This window comes from Mesoplodon mirus (assembly GCF_964341445.2).
Source record: "Mesoplodon mirus genome assembly, chromosome: 10".
Lineage (NCBI taxonomy): Eukaryota > Metazoa > Chordata > Mammalia > Artiodactyla > Ziphiidae > Mesoplodon > Mesoplodon mirus.
Window position 1 is genome coordinate 58,353,407 of NC_138986.1, and position 269 is coordinate 58,353,675.

Genomic DNA, 269 nt, shown 5'->3' on the forward strand with positions numbered 1-269 from the left:
ATGCGTATCATACTCAATTTCACAACCTAATTGGTTCCCCCCCACCAGTGTGGAAAATACTCTTAAGCTACCTCAGAACACTGATCATCTGTGTACAACTTTCAGGTGTGTCAAATTATTAGATTAGCAGCTTTACAATAAATGCAATGTTACGATAATAGAAATGTGAAATACAGATTTCATCGCGTAAAATTAAATTACTGCATTTTTGGCTCTATGTTTCTCCATTTGGTACACATATGTGAATATACACACATACATATATATGT